We start from the raw sequence: 10,261 nt of genomic DNA on the forward strand, positions 1-10,261 counted from the left end.
AAAATTGTAAATTCTTGAGTAGCCAAGTCAATCACCCGACCTGAACCCAAAGCCTTTTATATGCTGAAGAGAAAACTGAAGGGGACTAGCCCCCAAAACAAGCTAAAGATTACTGCAATACAGGCCTGGCAGAGCATCACCAGAGAAGACACCCAGCAACTGGTGATGTCCATGAATCGCTGACTTCAAGCAGTCATTGCATGCAAAGGACTGTGGATGAGTGGTGGTGTATTGCGTTCGGAACCAGCCCTCTCCTGTGACGCCGCACCCCTCCACCCCTCAATCTATACCCCCCTCCCCCACCCTTTCCACCCCCCTCTCTAGCTGCGCCTGTGCAGTTGTGGGCTATGCGTGAGTGGACAGGGCGAGGGACGGGGTAAAAGGATCGACTGGATAATATTAATATAATATCAAGGGGTGGGTTAGTGTGTGTGTGGGGGTGGGTTAGTGTGTGTGTTTGATGCCGGAGTGTGTGCACCCCCCCCCCCCCCCCCCCCCCCCCCCCCCCCCCCCCCCCCCCCCCCCCCCCCCCCCCCCCCCCCCGTGCCCCCCCCCCCCCCCCCCCCCCCCCACTTCCCCTGCAACCACGCATTGAGGGGACGGGACACAACGGGTCCCACTTGGGCTAGTAATCTATTAAAAAATATTTTCCTCTTGTCTATTTAGAAATTGTGGACCCTCTCCTTGAACTATCCTGTAATGAAAAATAACTTCTGTTTATCCCATCTAAACCAGTTGTGATCTTGTTAACCTCTAATAAATCTTTCTGAACTTTCGTTGGTCCAAAGAGAACAAGCCTAGCTGCTCTATACAAACCTATTAACTGAAATCCCTTATCTCTGAAATCTATTAAATTTTAGATCAAAATACTTTGCCAGTAATCAGAGAGTTTTGTTGCAGTTTTTCTTGTAATACATGAACCACTGATCTTATTTGTTTTGCCATATACAGTCAAATCATTTTTTATTTACGGCAAAGGTCGTAGTAAATCTCAGGTACACAAAAATGCTGGAGAAACTCAGCGGGTGCAGCAGCATCTATGGAGCAACGCAAGGCAAGGCAAGGCAAGATTATTTATATAGCACCATTCGTGCAAACAGCAATTCAAGGTGCTTTACAGGAAAGAAAAAATAAAATAGTCAATAATTAAAAATTGCAAAATAAGCAAAACGACAAATGTATGAATAATAAAATAACGTCAATGAAACAATAAAACGATTTTAAGTAGCATATAAACGGGGTTAAAATTAGACGGGTAAGATTACCTGCATGTCGGGTTATGGACAAGCTATCAATCAATCAATCAATCAGTTTTATTTGTCACATTGCATATAAAGTGCAAGTGAAATGAATTTGTCAGCAGCGGTACAATAATAAAGAACACACAAACACAATAAAAAATTTACACAAACATCCACCACAGCATTCATCACTGTGGTGGAAGGCACAGAAATTGGCCGGTCCTCCTCCATTTTCCCCCGTGGTCGGGACCTCAACCCCTCCGCAGCCGTTGCTGCGGGCATCCAAATGGTAAAGAACAAAGTAAAGTCAAGGTAAGTCCAGAGTCGGCTCTTCCCCACCGGAGACCGCGGCTTCAGGATGGTGTAGGCCGCAGGCCGGCGGTCAAAGATTTAAAGTTCCCGCCGCGCCGCAGCCAGAAGCACCGCAGACCGCAGGGCCGGCGGTCGAAGCTCCCCTCCAGGGGTGTTGGTAAGTCCACGCCGCGCCCGCGGTAGAAGTTATCCGCGGGCCGGCCGATGGAACTTCTTCTTACCCCGGGTCCCCAACACGAGATCCTGGGCTGTAGATGTCGCACCAGCTGGAGCTCTGCAGATCACGGCTTCAGGCTGCCGGCTGCCCCGGGCCAGCGAAACGAAGCGCTCCCCTCCAGCGAGCCCCAGCGAGGGCTCGCCCGCTCCACGGCGAGAGTCCACGCTGCGCCCGCCGCTGAAGTCCCGGTCTCCGGGAAAGGCCGCGCCGATCCTGATTGTTAGGCTACGGGGGAGGCGACCTGGAAAAAGTCGCCTCTCCATGGAGGAGGCGGCCAAAACGGTTTCCCCCTCACCCACCCACACCACCCGCCACCCAAAACACACAAAGAAACACTAAAAACATACTTTAAGACATACTAAAAAAATAAAACACAGTATAGCTATAGTAAACAACAGTGTTTTTAGGCCTGATTTAAATGTGCTTACAGTCTATGCACACCTCAGGTGTTCAGGGAGCTTGTTCCACAGGTGTGGAGCATAAAAACCGAATGCTGCTCAGCCTTTTTAGTCTGACCCTGTGAACACAGAGTAAACCTGTTCCTGAAGACCTGAGGAGTCTAGGCGCCTCATATACAACAAGTAGGTCAGAGCGAAGGAAATAGGTGACGTTTCAGGCCAAAACTCTTATGCAGTAGTAAATCTCTTCTGCATTCTCACTAGAAATTATAAAGTTGGCTAACCAACATTTGATGCAGTGTTCCAACAAATGTTTAATGGATGTTCATCAACCTGAAATATTCATGTTGTTTCTGTAATGATGCCTGTTCTGGCAAGTGTTTCTAGTACCTTTGATTTTTATTTCAACCTAACTTCACTATTTTTCTATTCTATGAATCCCAGAATCTCATATTTATCATTATGTACTACCTTTTTGAGAGGGTTATGCACCAGATGACCAGTTTATCTGTTTTCTTGGAAATGTGTCACTTATTCAGCACAGTCTTTCTTCATTTTTCTTGCCATAATATATTAGTATAATTGGTACTATATCAAAACTCGATCAGTCAAAGAAGGCATTAATGAAGGAATTTTGATCATAGAAATTATAAAAAAAATATAGCTTGCTATAGAAACATAGAAAATAGGTGCAGGAGTAGGCCATTCGGCCCTTCGAGCCTGCACCGCCATTCAATATGATCATGGTTGATCATCCAACTCAGTATCCTGTACCTTCCTTAGCTCTGTAACCTCTGATCCCTTTAGCCACAAGGGCCACATCTAACTCCCTCTTAAATATAGCCAATGAACTGGCCTCAACTACCTTCTGCGGCAGAGAATTCCAGAGATTCGCCACTCTCTGTGTGAAAAAAGTTTTCCTCATCTCGGTCCTAAAACATTTCCCCTTTATCCTTAAACTGTGACCCCTTGTTCTGGAATCATTTATGTTTTGTGTTGGAATGAATTGCAGATGCTAGTTTACACCAAAGATAGACACAGATGCTGGAGAAACTCGGTGGGACAAGCAACATCTCTGGAGGGAAGGAGTGGGTGATGTTTTGGGTCAAGACCCTTCCTCAGACTAAAGAAGGGTCTCGACCCAAAAAGTCACCCATGCCTTCTCTCCAGAGATGCTGCCTGTCCATCTGAGTTACTCCAGCATTTTGTATCTATCAATTATGTTTTGTTTAGTTGAATTTAATTTAGTTTAGTTTGGTTTATTGTCACGAGGTACAGTGAAACGCATTTGTTTCATGCTAAACAGTCAGCAGCAAGACAATATGTGATTCCAATAGAGCCATCCACAGTGTATAGATACGTAATAAAGGGAATAACGTTTAGTGTAAGATAAAATCCTGCCAACCGATTAAAGATAGTCCGAGTGTCTATAAATGAGGTAGATACTTGCTCAGGACAGTGCTCTAGTTATTGATAGGATGGTTCAGTTGCCCGATAACAGCTGGGAAGACTCTGTCCCTATATTTGGAGGTGTGCATTTTCACACTGTATCTCTTGCAATGGTTGGAAAGGGGATAAGAGGGAATGGCAGTGTGAAGTGTGAATGGAATCAATGGAAGGGAGGTTCGAATGGTGGTATGGCTTGTGTTCACAATTCTCCCCAATTCCTTATGGCCGTGGATGGAGCTGTTCACAAACCATGCAGTGATGCATCCCAATAAGATGTTTTTTACGGCACATCTGTAGAAGTTGGTGAGAGTTGAAGGGGTCATATTGAACTTTCTAAGCCTATTAATCAAGTAGAGTCGTTGGTGTGCTTTCTTGGCCACTGATTCAATACGTGTGGTCCTGGAAACGTTGCTGGTGATATTTACTCCTAGGAACTTAAAACATTCAAGCATCTTTACTTGGGCACCATTAATTCACATCGGAGTTTGTGTACTGATTCACTCCCTGAATTTGATCACTATCACCTTTGTCTTGCTGACATTGACAGAATGGTTGTGATCTTGACACCAGGTCACTAGCTTCTCAATCTCCATCTTGTCATTATGTGGTATTCATTATTTGATGATGTCCGGCCCCCAATGTTGTTTCTGCTTGATGAGGGAAATGAGCAGGAAGCCAAAGTGATAACCTGCACTTTAGTTTTATATGGAAAATAGCCATTCCCAAAATCAGTCTGTACATTCAGCTGAACTTCACAAGTGAAACATTGCTTTACATAGGCACTGTTGGAGTATGGTAATGCTTGCCTTTTGAAGTGTTTTCCTGGTTCCTATTTCCAGATTAAAATTTTATTCTGAAAACAAAATGTTGGATTTGACAAATTGTCAGTTTGCTGGACTTAACTATGAAAAGGGCGACTTTTATTTTTGCTAACAAAACAACAGAAGCCACACTTCATGAGTAATTAATTGACTTTTTTCTCGGAATGGAAAAAAAGTCTTACAAACGTGCACATTCTTTCTCTTTCTATAATTATGTCATAAATTTACAAATTATATAACCATGCAATTTACTGTCACAAATGAGAAATAACTCATTCGGTTTGAAAGGTTTTATCTCCTGTTTGGTATTTGTCACATATCCTCTATAAAACAAATGTTCATTACTGAGCAGGACATGTAGCATCCTAATGAAGCAACTTATTTAACAGGGTGTAATTGAGTAAATTCAGCATGCCAAATCTTTCATTTAAACTGCTTGTATGCCACTGAATACATTTATGTTTGTTCCATTATGCTTTTCTGAAATACAGATAAACATTTGTTGATTGGAGAAAGGAATAGATAACAGTGTTGAAGCAAAGGGATAGAGATACATGCCCAAATCAGTATAAGAAGAGGGGAAGGTCTGAGCAGTTATAACATTTGAGCAAAAATGCAGAGATTGAGTGAGAGAATAGAAACCATCCAAGGTGTGAAAAACATTTAAATTGAGTTGTAAGCCTCGTACAACTGGTTTAATACAAGGCTATAAATGTTATGTGTAAGGACACGTGCTCTATGCTTTCTGAATGATTTGCAGAATGTAGAATGGGATGTTGGCGAAGTGAACAATAAAAAAAATCAAATCCCAATATAACCAAGTGATGGACTAAATAATTTGCAACAATGGAAGAACTAGAGACGGTGAGTGTTTAAACAGTTCAAAGGTGTTTGTCTTGGAATTGAAATGGTTATGGGGCAAAAGCCAGAATTTCCTGATATCAATTTTACACATATTTGTAATTACCACTCACTTTCCCAAACAAGGAACTGTGAAGATCTTTCAAAAATGTAATTTGGCAAACAAAGCATGATAATTATCCTACTATTATCATGATCATCTTTCAAATCCAGTTAAACATGTGTTTGTTTGTTATTTGTCTCCATAGGAGATTTCCAGCCTGTTCCCAGGTGAGGAGCATTCATTGATATTGTTCAGGCATCACAGATATGTGTAAGCAAATTGATAGACCAGGTGGTATTTAATACAAAAGCAGAATACTGCTGATTTCAAATTCATTAGATAATTGCACAAAATTAAGTTGCTTAACATTGGTTTCTTCCACATTATTCAACTGAAAATATTGTTGTTTTTCCATAATGAATTTATATAATTAATTTATGGACCATTGTTTTTAATCACTTATAAATCTGTCTAACTAATCCTCAATGTGAGCCACCCTTCTGAACCTTAGCCAACGCCAACTCCATGAACCATATATTTACATCAATTCCCATGCAAGGCCACATTTAAAGCATCTGCACAAACCTTGGACCAAGTGGTCTTGCAGTGCATGTTGTTTAACATTTCTGGGATAATATTTTCTTTCCAACGCAATTTGATTTAGTTAGTAAAGCGACTGCATGCGGCAAGCGCGACCAAACCGGAAGTGGAGGTCGTGCTGAGGTCGAGTAATCCCCGTACAGGGCCTGTCGCACCAGCATGTGACTGGATGAGGCGAGCACGACCAAACCGGAAGCGGGGGCCGCACGGAAGTCGAGTGATCCCGTACAAGTTGACGTGAAGTTCGAGCGAAATCCGCAGGAAGTTTGCGCTAGGCATACACCGTCAAGACGCTGCGTATGGCGTTGAGACGGTGCGTACGGCATCGAGATGCTGCGTACACCCGTCGAGGCAGTGCGTGCGGCCTCAATGCGGCTGCGGGCCGGCAGGCCGTTGCCGCGCGGATTTTGGGACCAGCTCCGCACATCTCCATACAGCTCCGGCGATCGAAGTGGGACCGGCCCCGCGAGGCCGTACGGCTCAAGCGACCACATTAGGTCACGCTTGCCGCATGGAGTCGCATGCTCGTGGGACAGGCCCTTTACTGCCTTACTTCCCTTTTCTCTTGTTACCCTATGGCCATATTTCTCAGCATCCAGGCCTCTCAACCCACCCTCACACCAAAACTATAATTACGCCCCAACCCCCAAAATGTAACATTTCTGGTCTCCTGATATTCCCACCACCCCCAGTATAAATGCTTAAATGTCAACATTCCAGTTTCCTCTTTCCCCACACCCACCACTCATCACATTCCCAAAATCAATTTTGCTTGATCTTCCATGTGCAGTTTCAGTCAAGTCTCTGACCATGGAAAAACAACCTATCATGGCAAATCTGTCTTCCAAATTGACTATTGGGCAGCCCAGTCAATGCCATTCACGGCTGAGGGCTTTAACGGGCGACCATGTGTGTCAACCCGTCACTAGTGCTCTGCTGATGTGCCCATATAGCACAATCCTTGGGGCAAGTAAATATTTCTAGGAAATTGAAACTTAAGGCAGAGAACAAAAGATGTGTGGTTCAATGTGTCCATGTGACTATTCCCCCAGAATATATAAACAATCATTGACAGCCAGCATAGCTGGGAAAAAGCTTCGCCAACTTTAAATGCTGTAATTGATTATTCTTAGACAGTTAAAATGTAGAACAATGAACAGTATAATAGAGAAACATGTTCTACGGCCCACCATGTTTGCACTGATTATGATGCCAATCTAATTAACCCTATTTGCTTCCAAATTGTCAGTGTAACCCAATTTGCTACCTGTTCAAGTGTCTGTGTCATGGAGTTTTAAATGATGTTATTGTACCTGTTTCTATCACTTCCTCCGACAGGCCGCCCGGGCACCTATCACGCTCTCTGTGAAAACACTTGCCTCTCAAATCTCCTTTAACATTTTTCACTCTCATCTTAAAACTATGTCCTTTAGTATTTGACATGCCCACCCCTGAAAAAAAAATAATCTGTCTATCTTCCCTATTTGTAATATTCATTGTTTTATATACCTATCAAGTTGCCTCTCAGCCTCTGATGCTCCAGGGAAAACAATCCAGGTTTGTCCAATCCATCCTCCTAGCTAATACTCTCCAATTTAGCCAACCTGGTGAGCCTCTTCTGTATCCTCTTCAAAGCTTCCACAGGCTTCTTGTAGTGGGGTGATCAGAACTGCACGCAATACTCCAAATCTTGCCTAACTGCACTTTTATAGGGCTGAAGCATGACTTCCGATCTTTTATGCTTAATGGCCAAACCAATGAATGCCACTATGCTGCAGATACAGACAAAGTGCTGGAGTAACTCAGTCGGTCAGGCAACATCTCTGGAGAAAAAGTATGGGTGACGTTTTGGATCCAGACTCTTCTTCAGACCTGATGAAGAGTCCCGACATCTGCTGTAGATGGTTTTATATCTGCCATGTATTTTTTTTAGTACAGCCAGGTTTTGAAAATAACACATAGAACCTAAAAATATAACTTAAGAGAGGTTATGGAGAGAAGGCAGGAGAATGGGGTTAGGAGAGAGAGATAGATCTTCCATGATTGAATGGCGGAGTAGACTTGATGGGCTGAATGGCCTATTATTTATACTATCATTAATAACCTTATGACCTTATGACCTAAATGCAAAAGACTAGTTATGTCTCATTCCCTGACAATTCAAAACCAACCATTTAATTTGGAATGCTTTATCACACCAGGGATGGTCTGAATCAGGAATACACTGCCTGATTGGGTTGTAGAGATAGATATGTCAAGTCAAGTCAAGTTTATTCGTTACATACGCATATGAGATGTGCAGTGAAATGAAAAGTGGCAATGCTCGCGGACTTTGTGCAAAAAGACAACCAAACAAACTACAAACAGAATGGAACAGAATCACATATTCTTTTACATATTAAATATTGTGGGTGGAAGGAAAAAGGGAAAAAACAGCAATTTAAAAAAAAGTAGTAGAGTGGTACAGTAAAGTTAGTCCCTGGTGAGATAGTCCCTGGTGAGTTTACAGTCCTAATGGCCTCTTGGAAGAAACTCCTTCTCAACCTCTCCGTTCTCACAGCATGGCAACGGAGGCATTTGCCTGACCATAGCAGCTGGAACAGTCCGTTGCAGGGGTGGAAGGGATCCTATTGGCTCTGGAGTTGCACCTCCTGATGTATAGTTCATGCAGGCGGGCGTTGAACATTTGCCAAGCATTTAGATACACATTTGAATAGACATAGAAGGCTGTGGACCAAGTATTGATAGATGGAGACAATATAGATAGGTACTTGATGGCCATCATGTTATGTAGTCTAACCCTAGGACTTTCTGATGGATGATAAAAGAGTAATCTCAGTCTTAAAAACCTTGGCACTATAATGAACTATGCAATTTAAATATGGAGCATTGTATATTTGAACAAAGTAAAATGCTTGTTAATGTATTCTGAGTCAGAGGACTCAACGGCTAAGCCTTGACTGAATTCAAGGTGTCAGTAAATACAAAAACCATTATGATGACCTTGCTACTATGTCAAATTACCTGTTTAACTCACTGCACGTCTTTGATATTTACATAGATAAGTGTTTTTACACTTTTTTTAATCATGCGCCAAAGGAATTGCAATGTTGCTAACTTCTGCCTGGAGTTTTTAATTCCAGGAAGTGCAGAGAGCAAAAGCAAACTCTGTCTTTTTGACTGTGGAGCTTCATGTGGATGGGAATTGGATGCTGTCTGGTTGGCTCGGTGTCATTATTGTAATTCAATTCCATCATCCAAGTCAAAAGCGGAGTTTCTGCAAAAGGACCTAGAGCTGGAGCTGGCAATTAAATGGAAGCATGAAAGTGAAATACAATTTAATCATAAAGTGATACACACAAATATAATTTATTGTATAATCAGATTAGATTTAACCATATTCTTTAAAATTATTCTTGGTAGTGCATGTCACTAATGACAGAATTACGAGTAACTTATTTGATTTTAAAATATTCTTATATTGACCAATATCTCAGGAAGGTGGGAAGGGAGAAAGCAGCAAAATGAATGTCACAGGAGAAAGGTCACTGAATTCATAATGCAGATCCGATAGGATTAAGACCTTGTGTCTTCAACAATGGATGAAACTAATACCTTAAATAATTGGAATCATGAGAAACTTTGCTGAAATTCTCACTGCTTTAGGAGGTGAAAGCAATACCAGCAATGAGATCTGGTGTGTAAGAAGGAACTGCAGATGCTGGTTTAAACCAAAGATAGACACAAAAAGCTGAAGTAACTCAGCGAGACAGGCAGCATCTCTGGAAAGAAAGAAAGGGTAACGTTTCAGGTCGAGACCCTTCTGGAGATCTAATGTGACATGCTAACTCATGAGTAACTTAACCCTATAACTTTGAGGGAACATTTGATGCCAGATATTTTAAATGATGTTCTAACCAAGCACACAGGGTATTGTTTAGGAATGAACTGCAGATGCTGGTTTAAACCGAAGATAGACACATAAAGCTGGAGTGACTCAGCGGAACAGGCAGCATCTCTGGAGAGAAGGAATGCATGAGCTTTCGTGTCGATGCCCTTATTCAGACTGATACATAGGATATCACCAATGATATTCTAATATCTCTGCAGCTCATTCTGAACAACAATGTCAGAAACTGCCAAAGTGGGAGATTCATAAATAAATAACCCAATATAAATAGAGGGAAGATTTTTTTCACAGATGGTGAAATGAATAATAGAATTTCATAATTAGAATGAAAACGTATATTTATGATTTTAGGGTGTCTAAGATTCCCATGCAGAGTTTTAATGGCTGGAGGTTACCCAGCACTATTGCT

This window comes from Leucoraja erinacea, unplaced genomic scaffold (assembly GCF_028641065.1).
Source record: "Leucoraja erinacea ecotype New England unplaced genomic scaffold, Leri_hhj_1 Leri_101S, whole genome shotgun sequence".
Classification (NCBI taxonomy): domain Eukaryota; kingdom Metazoa; phylum Chordata; class Chondrichthyes; order Rajiformes; family Rajidae; genus Leucoraja; species Leucoraja erinaceus.